Below are 15423 nucleotides of genomic sequence, written 5' to 3'. Positions count from 1 at the left end.
AACATAACTGCTCTATTACCTGTAGTATTAGTTATATTATTTCTCGTAGATCACTCTGATATGACATTTCATTCCAGTAAGTTTATATTGCCTGACAGTCTTCAGGATTATCTGTGGTCTCATTATCCCATATTTCCCTCTCTGCTCAGATCCCCTCCTACTTTTCAAATAATTCCATATTGCTTATCAAAGACTGACTTTATTTTCTGCTGCACAATATTGCTGCTCACTGATAGTCATAAATTCTTGACACAGATCCTATGGTGTCAAAATGCCTCCTCTTCTCTCTCAGATTTTCTTCAGATCCTAAGTTCTGTTTTCTCTGTTCTTGTTCTGCTTCTACCTCATCTGTAAAACAATGACAGTCTCTCAAGTTCCCAGGCTCATGATGATTAAATACATCATATCTACCAGTACTTCATGCACATGCTAGATGTACTTGTTTTCAGGATATCTCACTGGAACATTACATCTAAATATTTTCTTTTCAATTAAATGTATCACTTTAAAAATATTTTTAATACATTTTCTAAAGAGAAATGCAGTAAAATTCAGTAGAACACGTTCAATATAAAAGTCAATATTAAGTGACCTTTGGATTATTCAAACTAAATGTGCTCTTCAGTAGCAGCCGTCAGACACTCCTGTTGCCTTCAAATGGAATAGTGTCAGTTTGTTCAGAAGAGTCATAAATAATATCAAGTAGAAACTGTTTTCATCTTATTTTATCATCTCAACTTTTAAAATCACTGATACTATGCTCACATATGTGGAAGCAGTGTTGTTAGCTGAAGGCATGACCTGTAGAAATTAAACATAGTCCAGGATCTCTGAAATGTGGCTTCTTCCTGCCAAAAGCAAATTTTCGTATAACAAGTCAAAATATTCTTGGAAAGAATTTATTTCACTGAAAATGCCTAGGGCTAGGTGTCTTACATGATTTATTTCTATTACTTCCGTTTTATCCTAAAGCCTCAAAATCACACCAAGAAATAAAATGTAATGGGAGAGGTCTGTATAGTTTTATTTTTGTTTTGTTCCACTAAACTAATGAACATGGAGCTAGAAGAGAACAGGACATTCATTAAATATGCAGCCATCATAAATATCACAACTGATGAAAATTATTCTACAGTCACTAAATCTTCAAAGCTGAGACACAGGAGAGGAAAGAATTAAGCTGCACTTCCAGCTGACCTGTAGTATGGAGAACGACTGGATAATATTCAGCTTATGAAAGCTAAATATAGTAGATTGAAAACTCTCCCCCTGCAATGCCAGTCTGAAGTGACAAATTACCTTCTGCATATAAAATTGTCTGCAGCAGTACAGGTACATACCTATAGCTATGGTATCTTTTAAATTCTAACTTAGATGCTTGCTCTGAAATACATACAGATGTTTCTTAGCTTTTGTTATTGCCAAAAAAAAATTGACCATTTTGTCAACTGACATAAATCAATATGGTTCAACAGACTTCAAAGATCAGTATAGCGGCATGTGGTATATACTGTGTCTCAAATCTGTAAAGAAAGTTTACTGTCTAAGCCTTCGACAGCTGTCCTATGCAGTAAGTATATGGCAAAGATACTTGGAAGGTTTTGGTCAAACCGGCTTACAGCATTTGTAGATGATGATTAAATATTTATTTACAAAATGGGAAATGTAACATATTCTTTTATTACTTCACCACTGGTGGACTGACATTTCAATTCCTTCTCCCACTACTTTTCCCTTCAAAAACTCTATCTGATTTCACTTCAAGGCCTTAGACTTTTCAAATGCCCTACGTTTTCCATTCTGCATTAACACTAAGAATTCCTAAAAGGAGTGGGAAACATGCCAGTACAATAACATCAATTTATTCATCTTATTCAAAAAGAAAGAGACAAAGATTCCTCTTTTACACAGTAGAGGTAGGTGCAAGGAGGAGGGGCAAGTTTCACTTCCACACAGAACTCCATAGTGTTCTCTATCGAGGCACAAACTTTTCAGACTCTAAAAAGCAGACTATGCAGATCAAGTTGTTAAATGGAACATAAGGAAAACCTTTTCCAGAGGGATTTTTCCTGTGAATTCTTGTTCTTCAGAACATTTCATTTGCTCAGAAGTGTGCCAATTTTAACTTCCGCTTCTTGCAGATATAATTTTTTTTATAGGACCTATGTATTTACAGATACATCTACCAATTTGTGACAGCTGAACTGTCAAGATCAGTGCCTGAGAAACTAATTACCAGCACTGTTAAACACAATGAGTACTGCTACTATTTTATAAGGCTGTTAAGAGTTTCATTCATCATAGAAATATGTACCATGTTCCTACCAGAAGCCTAAAGCCGAAAGTTATAGCATAGCCATCAGCTGATAGGAGATGAAGGGCTTTTAGATCTGATTATGACAAACATAATCAGATCTAAAAATAATCAGGGAGTTCAAGTTTTGAAAACCACTACTTTATTAAAGCTTTTCAACTTAATACTTCTTCCTAGCTTCTCTTTCTGAACCAGTCATCTTGCTGGGAATCCTGTAGTTATAGCCATACATCATAAAGTCAATCATCTAATAAAGACAAACTAGAGAAAACAACTGTGAAATTCAGACAAAAAGATAATTTGTTGGAAAATTCTGACTCAATCCATGCTTCTGACCTTTATCAATATTTACTGCATTTTCCAGAAGAACTGAAAGGAAAAGCTTGTAGAGAGAAAGCCACAATTTTAACATTGTTTTCAACCTCCACAAGCAATGCATAGCTGCAAACACACATACTCAACACAAGTAAAACAATTACATGGCTAGACAACCTGTGAATGTCAAATGATAAAGAATGTCATCCAAAGTATGCCACATGAACCTGTTGTTCAGGATTTTGCCCTGAAAGGTGTTCATATCTGTCAGAACATCCAAAGAAAATTGGATGTCAATGTAACTTTGGGGTTCCTGAGTTTCCGTTGATAAATTATAAGCCAAATTCTACAAAGGAGTTTCATGACTTTGTTAATGATGTTGATGCTGGCTGCCCAATGCTTATTTGAGTGACATGTTCCCCAGGGAAAATCATATTGAGATGTCATAGTAAACTTACACCAGAGAATATCAGAAAAAGCTCCACAGAAGTGTGAAGACACTTATCAGCACAATGAGGCAGACAATCCTGCTCAAATAAATCAATGCTGTATACATTGAACCCCTATTTGTAAGATTTACTACCTCCCATAAACTTGAACAATTAGATTGAGAGCCTGTGTGCCATTTCCTTTAGGAGATGAAGTTGATGATAAACTCAGTTATTTGTTACACATCTGTTTGTCTGCAAGGTCTGCATGTTCATTCTACTCTGTTACACAATCGTTACTTATTATTTGAATCAGGAACTTTAATTTAGTTTTCCTAACTCTGCTGTGAACACTCACACCACTGGCCTATGGCAAATGTCTGTCTCTGGTCCAAGCAAATGGAGATGAAAATTATCCCAAACTACTAGTAAATACAGTTGAAAACTGATATTAGCATAAAAAATGAATATTTAATGTTTATATCACAACAGTGAATAAGTTAATCTACATTATTACAGTTTATGATGCAGTATTTCTTGTCCAAATAATGCATATCACTACTGTCTAACATCATTTTAAGCACGACACCATCCTAAACATGATCTACTTTTCAGGGAATGTGTCATTCCTGTAAGAAATACAAGATCATTTTCAGCAGATGTATAGTAATGTTTGAAAGGGCAACAATCAATCCAGCACATGCATCTTCTATTTTACCAAAATCTGAAAACTTTTGTCCAATGAATCATTTGGAGCTAAGGTTAACACTATCCAAACAAATTAAATTTGAGAATCTTTGCCTTGAAATCTGAAGAACTTCTAACAGACAAGAAATTAAAGACAGTTTGAGACACGCACTTCTCATGCCATAAGACAGGGACACCTGTATCAACCCAGAGCACATTTTCTGTGACTATGAAGCCTGTTTTGTCCATGGAGTTAGATACATTAATCCATGCCACTCACAATCTGATAATGCTTTTAGATTAAAGTTGAGCTTTAATGACAACTTGCTTCTTAAACTTGAAGTCAACATAGTGTATATTAAATATGATGTACATATATTTTGCATGTTGGAGCCTCTGACTTCCATTATCAGTCCTGCAATATGGTTAAAAAGTTGCTGAAACTTTTAACGTTATAAAAGCAGATTTTAAGTAAACATGATAATAAAAAAAACCCTCAAACCAAACAAAATGTAAACAAGAAAATGAATATTTACAAGAGATAAATATGAAATAAGGCAGTGACCCATTAAATAAATGGATCAAATTGGACACCCCTGTCTTATACTAAAAGGAACTCCATTTCAATAGTAAGTAAAGGAAATGTTTACATTTAAGCCCAGGATTCTTTTTTAAATGTAGTAGAGTAATCTAGGGAATTTGCTGTCATTCAGTGTCATTCACAGCATGGTATTAGTAGGATTTACACATTGGATTATGTGTCATTCTTAAGGAACTGACAGGATTCTCTGGTACATTATTTCCCTTTTCCTGACTAGAGTTGCCTTGAAGGTACTAAATTTTTTTCATTTGAAACAGTGGATCAAGAACAATTTAAGAACAATTTTAAAAGCATTTTGGACTGTATAATTCGTAGTTACATAAAACAGGATTAGGAAAATGTAAAGGTATCAACACTCATACTTGCCAGCAAATCCAAACACCTATTCAATTTATTTCTATACCAGCTACATAATTATTAGGAACATTATAACATTTCTTCTATGAAGCATAAACTTATAGTAATTATTAGGGATAACATACTGTACAAGATCAGCATCTGAACTGATTTAAGGTATATTCCATGGTCCAGCATAACTCGACCTTCTTTGCAAAGTCTTTTACATCCAGGCGTTTATTCTATTCAGATAATCTGCATTTGCTAGTATTAACAATGCAGCTTGCTTCTGAAGATCCACAGTAGGTTTGGAATGCTTACACACCCATAGCTATAAGAGCCACTGAGAACTCCAAAGTGTACTAAAACTATGAAGCAGAGGCTTGCGAAGCAAGTTTTAAATGGTACAGAAATTTTCAGTCTTTTAGGTGAAAATTTTATCACATGCTGTTCAATGCTCAAAATGCTCAGTCTGGAATTAAGGGGCCACACAAGGATTGCATCTGCTTGGTAAAAGTTCAGAGAATGGCAGGGAGACCATGGAAAGCTGCTCTCTCACATTCCCAATACTTCAGCAAACAGCATCGTACCTCTCTTGAGACAGTATGCTCTTTAAAGGCAATATAAATTAAGAAAAAATGTAGAAGTAGAGAAAAGCTGCCTCCTCTGAGGCTACCATGCCACTGTTGTTTGTTCAACAGGACCCTGGTTTGTTGTGCAGGACAGTGAAGTACATTGATGTGACTGTTGCTGGTTTAATGGGCCTTTAAGAATGTGAGAACTTCAGAGAGGAGAACGCAACTTATTCTAATTTTAGTGTTTTTCAAATTTATGGTGCTATATAAATGACAGTAAAACATCTCCAGAGAATCACAGAAAGATGAGCATTAGGTAGCAAGACCTTATAATGAACAAGTCATTTTGGACAAACTTGTCTGCTTTTTCAATAATACTGCAGAATTAATAGATAACGGAAGAGGACAATATTTAGTTTTGTTTCATACAGAGTCTTGTGAAACCTCACCTAAGACAATTTGAATTTCTTTCCTGAATAAAGACAATATCACATGATTTATAGACAAACTTCTAAGCAACACGAAGAAGGTTGTATCAAGATCATTCATTGAGAGAGTTGGGGCTGTTCAGCCTGGAAAAGAGAAGGCTCCAGGGAGATCTTATAGCAGCCTTCCAATACCTGAAGGCAGCCTACAAGAAAGCTGAGGATGCTGTCATTCATGCTGTACTTTTTGTAAGGGTAGTTAATGACAGAACAAGGGGAAATGGCTTTAAACTGAAAGAGGGTAGGTTTAGATTAGATATTAGGAAGAAATTCTTTACTGTGAGGATGGTCAGACACTGGAACAGGTTGCCCAGAGAAGTTGTGGATGTCCCCTCCCTGGAAGTGTTTAAGGCCAGGTTGGATGAGGCTTTGAACAACCTGATCTAGTGGGGGGTGTCCCTGCTCAAGGCAGGGAGTTGGAACTAGATGATCTTTAAGGTCCCTTCAAATCCTAACCATTCTATGATTCTATGATTCTAAGATGAGGAAAGAAGTTTTGAGGTCGCTTAGGGCAAGTTAATAGTAAGATCTTATTTACTTAAGAACTTTTTTAATGATTTGGAACACAAAATAACAAATTACTAAAATTAAAATGTCTAAGATGTGACTATATTGCACAACTGGGAAGCACTGCAAATATGTCAGACTAGAACAGTGAGAAAAATAAATGGGAGTGGTAAGAACCCAGATATGAAACAATAATATGCATCTTACATAATCAGAAAGGAACAGTTATGAAAAGAAAAAAAGGAAAATTAGAGATGCTTCAGTTGAAGAAACAAACACAGGAATTAAAGTTAAAAAATTCCTCAGGATGAAAGCAAGGTGCAAATGGATCAAGAGTTTGTAATACAGTACAGCTGCAAAAATACCAGCATGGTTTTGGACTTCTCATGTCCAAAACCTGTTTCACGTAGGTTGCACAGGGAGCTGTCACAACACAGCTGAGAAGAATTTGCAGTCTTCATATTGTGTTTAACATCTGCCTGAAAAAAGATTTAGGCATGGTAGAAGAAAATCAAGGGAGAACAGAACAACTACTACTGAGACGGAGGAGTCAATTTGTAGAAGAGTAAAAAATGCAATTGTGAATATTTAAGATAATGATGACTAAGAAATGGGAAAATTAGAAACAAAACTGGATAAGACAACATAACTACGCTGCTGATTTCTAATAATCTACGTAAAACCTTTCACATTAAATACAAGCTGTTACCTAGAAACATTTATCCATTCTCAATGCACAACATGAAATGAGAAATAGATAGAAGGGCAGGACTCTTCTGGGTATTTCTAAACAAAAAAAAATTTTCATGGGAAAATTGCAGCACATCCATGATATGAGAAATTGCATGTATGAAGGAAATCAAAGAACAGCCTGACAGACTGGTGGTTCGTGAATTCAGCAGAGATACTGGATCTGAACCAGTTTTTCACATAAAGCTGGATCTCAATCAAAGGTGATTAAGATACTTTTCTCATATGTGGAACAACTTCATTCAAGTCCCATAGTGCAAGGTTTAGTCTCTCATCTCATCAGTTTGACACATCTAAGGTGAATGGATTAATCGCCATCTTTAGGGTTAGCATGGGGGCATGTTATTATTCAAAAAGGTCAAAGATATTGGTTTAATCTTTATGATGAATTGTATAATTCCCGAATACTTGAAAACCTCAAATATTTTCCTCTCCAAGAAAAATCTATTCCTCACTGCTGAAATAAAACCTTTTGTGGAACTTGACCAGGGAGAAGCTACATAGAAAGTGAAACAGGAACAATTTAAGGTCCCAACTTACAATCACTTACAATTGTGTTTTAACTTAGCAAAAGTATGTAATACCATTGAATCCTGAGAATTACACTTATATAAAGTTAGTTGAGCATAGACCTGGAATAGAAAATACAGAAAGATCAAGGAGGCTGAAGAAGGGATTTGAGTAGGAAAGAGCAGTTGACCTGAACTGACATATCAAAAGAAACAGATATACACTACTGCTCTTCTGAGAAACACAGCAAGATAAATGGCAAATGTCTAGGATTAAGGTAACACATGAAGACTGCCCTTGAAGTAGCATAATGCCCTTCAAGCCATGTAAGGGAACTGGCTCACAATTAAGAGACAAGATAGTATTAAGTGAGTAACTATCACATGGGTAGTCCCATGAAATTCTTTTTTAAGCTTTAAGAAAACACAAATCTCCAGTTATGCAAACAAAACGTACTTCAGCAAGAAGCTGAATAGCAACAAACAGAAAATTTATACAAATTGGAATGAAAATTTCAAAATCATTCACAGGGCTCAAACCCAATGAAAAGTGATAAAAATTACATTAACACAAAATGCAAATTAGTATCAAAACCATGTTTTTGCCATGTAAGATGAATTACAGTATTAAACTGCTATCATCCAGAGAGTAATTAGAGTCTAGCATATAGAGTCTCTCTCCCTCCATGCCATTTACAATAATTTCTATGTAATAGTTAGGGAAAACCTAGAGGGGCGAAAACTGCGCCACCTAACCCACAACTGTGGAGGTAGTTTAAGATGACAAAGGACTATAAACAGGGGCTTTGGTAGAGGTATTTCAGCATTAATATTCTTCATTTTCTAGAAGCCTGTGTAAAAGCATTTATTCAGCTCTTGCTCTATAAATTCTGCTATTCCCTGCAATCAACAATTTTGACCTCACCTAGCATAACTAAACAGTATCTTGCTCCACTATTTTTACAGTTCTTCACTGCAGAGAATATCAAATACTTTGATGTGAGAGGAAGTGTTTTCCTTTGTTTTTCGTTAGCCAAAGTTCAGTTCAATTAAATGTAATGGCCTATTATTAGAAGCCAATTATTTTACATATAGTGAGGTTCTACTATATAAATGATTAGACACATTATGCTTTATACTACTGATATTAAGGAAGCCAAGATATTCTTGTACATGCATTTGTGTATATTGTAGCTCTCTGCAAACTGAGGAGTTTCATGCAGAATTGAATTAGCAGTTTTCCCTAACTTTACAGCTTTTATTGACATAGTGTAAGACTTCTCATATCCTTTGGGAATGGATCAGCACCATCTACTTAATATTTTATATTGCATATACATTGCAATTTATGGTATATTAAAGGACATAAATTCTAAATATTATCTTTTTACTGAAATGAGATATTGCTCCATTAATAGTCAGAATGAGACATTATTTTGCCAGCAAGTCAATGAAGGAGCAATGACACCAACTCAGGATTGGTCCTCTTTCTATATTGTGATAGCTGATGAGCATCTCTGATCATTTAGTAGCACCGAGAAACACCTATATTCTACTCTACTGAGCTGAGCAAAGCACGTACAAGGTAGCAGATCTTCACGAAGTGGAAAAAAGAGCTGATAGGACAAGACAAGATAAATATAACATATTAATATTCATTATATAAAAGTATAAATAGGCCATCTTCAGCTCTGGTAGGATAAATTGCTTCAATTAATATTAGTCTTTGAAGGAGCAGTGACTGCAACATGCTGATGTTATTAGTGGGGGACACTGCAGCAATACAGGCATTGGAAATCATGTAGTGTTAAATGAAACAATCATAAGAGTGATGAAAACAATATGAACAAGAATGTTATCCTCGGGTGGCTTCTTTAAGAAGTGCAGGCAAGTATTACTGTCTCCAAATTCTTGCATTTCATTTCCCTAACACAAAAATCAAAATGCAGGAAAGTGGTGTTGAAAATAAATTGGAGCTATTTTCTTCTAGGCTCTTGCAGGCTTTTCTCTTGTCAAGCAGGCAGATAACCTTTACCCCTGTCCATCTGCAGTTTTGCTACCTTTCAAGGCTTTAAGATACAAATAACACTCTATAATATATCAATGCTCTCGTTGAATCAGATGGCAGTGTTGCTATAGCAAAAGATGTACATGCAGCATCACATTTCTTCTAAGGGTTGAATAAACTAATTATGAGTACCTAAGATACTGCTGAATCAGCCACTTCCCAGAGACATTGTAAATTACCAGTTAATATGAACAACCAGGCCTCTAAACATAAAACTGGTAAGTAATCATAAAAGTTAGACCAATCCAAATACAAAATCCACAACAGATATCACAAGTGACTGGCTGGAAAACCCTACAGCATGAGCTCCTTGCCACTGGGTTAACTATTTGGGAGACAAACAAGCCCCTCATCTTTCTTCTGCAGTTTTAAAAACAAACAAAACTGTTGTGCAGTGAGAGATGGTGGATGCTGGACTCCAAGGATACTCTGAATGCTGCTGTTAAATACTGTAAGTCAGGTAGTTCAAGAGTAGCTGCTTGAGGACAAAACTGAAAAAATCCCCCCCTGCCATTATTTATTATGTGTGGGTAAAATCAAAATAAATCCATTTTACACAGAGAACAGATTCTTCTCAAAGATTCCAAATGCTTTTTGGTGGGAAATTACTAGCTATTGAGAGCAGAACTGCCTTTATTATCTATGCAATAGTGAATTCAGCAGAATGTTTTGTAAACAAACAAAATCAGTTAAAAGCTGGATCTAACAACAATTTATATATATATATATATGTATATATATATATATAGGTTCTTGTCCTGCTCTGTGCAGTGTAGTAACCAAATACCTCCCTGTAGTGATGTTCTGAGAATTTTACTGGTGAGGGAGAGCAAGAGAGGATTGTGCAGCTGCACAACTGTCAGGACCTGCTATCTTTTCCAGTCATTCTACAAGTGAGCTCTGCACTTATGCAATTAATTGGCACACTACAATTAGCTATGCCAAAACATCTACATTTTTTTGCAATTCATTACTGGATTTCTTGGATATTATCTGAGCTAGATGCTTTTGTTTTCTCACTACACATTCAAGAAACCCCTACGTAGATCTGCAGTTCTAACTACTGAACTTTTGCTAGCCTGGCCTGTTCTGTGGTCATGTGAGAAAGAGAAGACCATGGTGTGATTTCACCAGCTGCAGACCTTCTGAAGCTTGGCTATCTGATTATAGTTGATAGTACTAAAGTCACCTCAGAATGGAAACAAAGTTCAGTTCACTCTTTGGTATCAGCTGTCAAGCTAGCACTCAATTCTGTATTGAAAAATGCTCTTCTCTCAAACTCCAGATATTTTTGAAAAGCTCCACAACTTCAAGAGGTTTTGTGGGTTTTTTTAAAAAAAATTATTTAAAATATTAAATTCTTACTAAAATTTTCATTTACAAAGCTTTGAGATTCACTGTCTTACATTTTCCAGTAGATTTATATACATTTGTTATTTTATTTCATTTTCCTACCATTGCTATTATTTAATTACCTCATGATGTTTTGGTGGCAGCCTTGATATAACAATAAGGACAGCATTCTAGAGGAAAATATATCTTATTCACATTTTAACTCAAAAGGTGTGGATTTGTAAATGTAATTTACAAAAAAAATTTAAAACCTTAACACAAAGAGGTCAAAGCACAAAAAGGTCAAAGTCTTAGATGAAATGTTACTTTAAAATGAACATTTTAGAAAAAATAATAATATTTAATTAGAACTGTTGTCAAGAGAAGTTAGTATTCTCTGATGACATAGGTAACAACCCTAAATGTCAAAGTTTCCCTGCCAAAGGTTTTGAGTTAATTTTGACCAGCTCTGGTTATTGGCACTGGAATCTAGACTCATATCTATGGATCACTGAAAATTCCTGTAATAAATTTAAAAGTTTAGTTTTTACTGAACTTTCCCTTATTTTTATCTTTACAACATGACTTCGCCTTTATCTTTGTTTCCTATAGAATGTGACATAGAATGGTTTCGACAATTTGCAGACATTTTTCTCCTCAACAACAAAGAATACAACTGTGTAAAAGAACCCATAAACTGGTGTTTGGTAATGGATAATTACCTCTCCAAAAAACATAAGTATTAAGGAAAATATGTATTTTCTTCTGTCTAATGATATACATTTAATGGTTTTAATTAAGAACAAGCTATACAGAGACAGCTTTCAAAAAATGTAATTATCCCTTTGGTTTTGTTGCGTACATAGAGCAGATTTTGTAAGGGAAGAAATCAGCTTCCTCACAAAGCCAATTGGCAGAGAATATACACATTATACCCATAGATATTATCATTTATATGAACTATATACCAGTTCCTAAGTATTGACAAGGACTATAACAATACCCTTAGCTAATCTTTGCTTATACTTCATAGAGAAACTGTGATAAGCATGGAAAATACTTTTCCATATTATAGTTTACAAATCTTTTGCTTACAAAGTTTTTGCCCTCCTGTTTCTCCCCACTACAAATCAACATTGTAGAAACTTCTTAGCTTTTTAAAAAAATAGTAGAAATCCAGAACTGCTGAGCAATTTTACTCAGTGACAGACACTGAACATAGGGTATATAAGAAAGATTACAGTAATAAATACTTTTCCCCACCTCCACAAACTAACATGTACCAGTAAAACTCAATCGCTAGAAAGGATGTGGTAATTTCAGCAAAGTAGTCAAAGATAAGAAATGAAAGCAGGTAAGAAAGACAGCTTGGTACTACCTGTAATGCTTAAAAGCTCGCCTTTGAGATTCTTCATCATAACTTTAAAAATAAACTCTGATCTCCAAGAAACTTTATAAGAGAACCCTACATCATGTTTGGAAGGATTCAATAATTTAGTAAGCTTATGTAAGTACTACAAAGCTCACTTAATATTACACCTGATGCTTTGATTTCTGATGTTCCCAAAGTGTTGAGAAAAGCTTTTAGACTGGTTAAACTTGATCAAATTAGAAAACGAGATATGATTTATGCAGGGTCCAAACTTCTCACTGGGAGGAGATAAACTCTTTAGGCCCATGGAGGGCCACAGATAAACAGCAGAGCATCCACTGAGGGAAAGGCAGCAGCTCTCTGGGAATGGCCCACTGGTCAGATCTCATTTGCAGACCAGCCTAGCTTAAAATATTATCAGATTTATTCCTACAGTGTAAATGGCTCTTGGTGACTGCAGAGCAGGTAGTCCTTCAATAATAAACAGCTGAGTGTTTGTATTCAGCATTAAGGCTAAAATGGGCAATGCCCTCAGAGAAATATGGATCCAGAAACATAGCAAAAAATTATCACAAACATACCTAAGGAGGAAAAAAAAAAGCACATGTTATTTTCATTGCATCCCTTCCTTACTGCTTTAACCTGATATAATTTTCATTGCTATGGTGATTGTTTCCCAGCCATTTATACATTTAAAGAAAAAATCAGTATTCCCTCTCATGAAATCTAAGTGTGAGAAATATCTCCTTAATACAATATAAAGACTATTTTCTCAGTGGGCCCATAAGGCATTCATTTTCCTGAGGTCCTCTGAGTCCATTTAAACTTCTCTCTTCTGCACATTCTCTGGCAATGAATTCCAAAAGATAAGCATGCAGTCTCTGAAAATGTACTTTCTTTTATTAGTTGTAAGGTGGCTACCTGCTTATTTTATTAAGATTCCGCTAGGTTTCCATTATGAGAAAAAATGAATAATTGTTCCGATTTTGTCTTTTCGTCTCTTTGTTTCACAAACACCTAGTCACACTCCCCTCTTGTGCCTGCTTCCTGAGCTAAAGAAGTATGGTCTTTATGGTCTGTTTGTATAGAAGCAATCTAATATCTCCAATCACCCTTTTTTCTTCTCCATATCTCTTCTAGTTCTTTCGTATGTTTTTCAGAAGGAAAATAAACCTCGCACAAAAAACCAACCCTGTTCAAATAATAGAGACTCATCAAAAATCAGCCATGGAAAATTGGAAAAGGACTTCAGAAAGACAACTTTCAGACACAGTATTAATCCTTTATTTTAAAATTATCTTAGAAGAGTTGCCTTAAAAACATTCAACACTGCATTTCGGCATTAAAATGCAGACACAGCTGAACAAGGAAAGTGGAAAGCAAATGTCACTTGCCAATAGAAACTTAATATATTCAGATAAGATATACTTAGAAAATGAAAAATAAATATTTACCTACTATATTCACAGTATGATGTAGAATTATTTAATGTTTCTTGGAAAAAGAAACATTCATTCAATGGAAAAAATTGTAAAACAATCCATTGTATTAAGTGGGAACTCTTCCTAAAACCTGTCCCTTGCATAAGCAAAAGGTGGCATACATGAAGCAAAAAGCTATAAGCTAGTAATGATCTCCCTCCTCTCACTAAGCTGAGAGTAAAATAAATTGTTTGTTGGTATTTGGCTGCCTGCAGCTCTTCATAAAGAGAAGAGGGAATTTGCAGCAATTGCTGAACTTTCAGCAGTTTTGTAGACTGTTTCTGTCTGCATAAAACATATCAGGCCTCTACAAATGTTCCAGCCAACAAGGATTTTTTTTTTTTTTAATTCATAGAATTGCATTGCAGATCCCAGAATGTCTGAAAGCTACAGGTTTTGCTTACAAATCAAATTAATTAAAGGAAACAAAATTAACAGCATGTTAATAATTATAAGATGTGGTCCACATCTCCATGGTACAATATTCAGAGCTGCTTTGGAGCAGGCTTAGGACAAGCAATGATTGTTGAAAGGCCCTACAATACGCTGTCAGTCCATCAACTTTGTAGATTGTGATACTTGAGTGAAAACTTGCCCATGCCTGAAATAGAAGAGCCTGCATTAAACGTATTAATAACTAGCTCCATGACAGATTTCAAGCTGCAGCAACTAGAGGGAGGGATGAATAAAGAGGTGGCAAATACCATCATCACATCAGCCCAGATGATGCTACTAAAATATGGCTAATTAGCACTCCCAAGGTCACAGTTAGTCAACAACCTGTGCTCAGATAGGCATACAAAATGGACTCAGTCAAGGATGGAGAGGAAACTCTCATAGCAGAGGTCCTTCCAGAACTGGAAGCTCAGACTGTGTAAACTATATTTGTTCATCTCTCGGAGACAGAAGGAGGGCTCCTACACTAGAGGTCTGTCAGCTTGATACCAGTTCACTTTTAAGAGTAGAGGAAGGGAAAAAGATTTGACTTTTTCTCATCCAAAACATATTGAAAAGCTTGGCTAGCCCGATGGATTGGGTACCCAGGTCACAGGCCCTGTATTCCAAGACTGACAAGACACAACTTTTCAGGTGGCCAGTCCTTCAAAAGACAGATCCTGATTAGACACAGCTCCTCCAGTGAAGGACTTTGCCTTCACCGTTGCGGGTAACGTAGACTCAATCATCTAAGATCATGACTGAATTAGCTAAAATATTCTCCTTTGAAAATATATCCCTCCTTATGTTCAGCTAGGGCTGTCGTAAAAATGTCTTTCTTTATCTCTCCTTTAGGGAATATACAGCTGGTATTAAATACATATATATTATATACATCTTATATGTAGACATATATATATGTATGCATAAAGAAGCCTGTGCAGTTATCTCTTGTAAGAATGCAGCTAACTTTAAATTGTCTTTCAGTACTAAATGTCACAGTCACTACAGAAAGCTATAATTTAAAGAAACTTACAGAAATTGTGAAAAATTTCCTCAATATTCTTAACTAGTTTCCATAGTTCTTTTAACTTAGTTACTTATTCTTCTTTTAGGACACTTCTACCTACTTATACCAAGTCTCCTAGTCTTGAAGTCGTATCATAGCTGTTAAGGAAAAGAATATTGGACCTCTCAGCAAGCAGGAATTTGTTGTTGGTATGAATAA

Source organism: Antrostomus carolinensis, unplaced genomic scaffold (assembly GCF_000700745.2).
Source record: "Antrostomus carolinensis isolate BGI_N321 unplaced genomic scaffold, ASM70074v2 scaffold902, whole genome shotgun sequence".
NCBI lineage: Eukaryota > Metazoa > Chordata > Aves > Caprimulgiformes > Caprimulgidae > Antrostomus > Antrostomus carolinensis.
The sequence above is the reverse complement of the archived record's forward strand: the minus strand, read 5'-3'. Positions refer to the sequence as shown.